This window comes from Palaemon carinicauda, chromosome 13, assembly GCF_036898095.1.
Source record: "Palaemon carinicauda isolate YSFRI2023 chromosome 13, ASM3689809v2, whole genome shotgun sequence".
Classification (NCBI taxonomy): Eukaryota; Metazoa; Arthropoda; class Malacostraca; order Decapoda; family Palaemonidae; genus Palaemon; species Palaemon carinicauda.
Genome location: NC_090737.1, coordinates 45,602,485 through 45,602,788, shown reverse-complemented (window position 1 = coordinate 45,602,788; position 304 = coordinate 45,602,485).

Sequence of the window (304 nt, the reverse complement as noted above, 5' to 3'; positions counted from 1 at the left end):
GTCGGAAATGGTGATATCCTGTAAGATTGCCAGGCATCAAAAGAATCAAAGGGAATTGTAATCCTAATCTTGTTATTTTCAACGCTTACTGTAATTAGGCTGTAATAAAATTCTATCCTACATTGGCCTAACAAAGGAACATAGCCTAGTTTATCCCTTCCGTTCTACAGAACTAACTTTGAGTAATTTATAGGCAACAAATGGGGCGACAGTACACCTTCAGTTGCTAACGTGATAGCTTCTACATAATCCTTGGATTTCTCAATGAAATGTGCAATTCTGTTATGTATATGATCTATCTGAA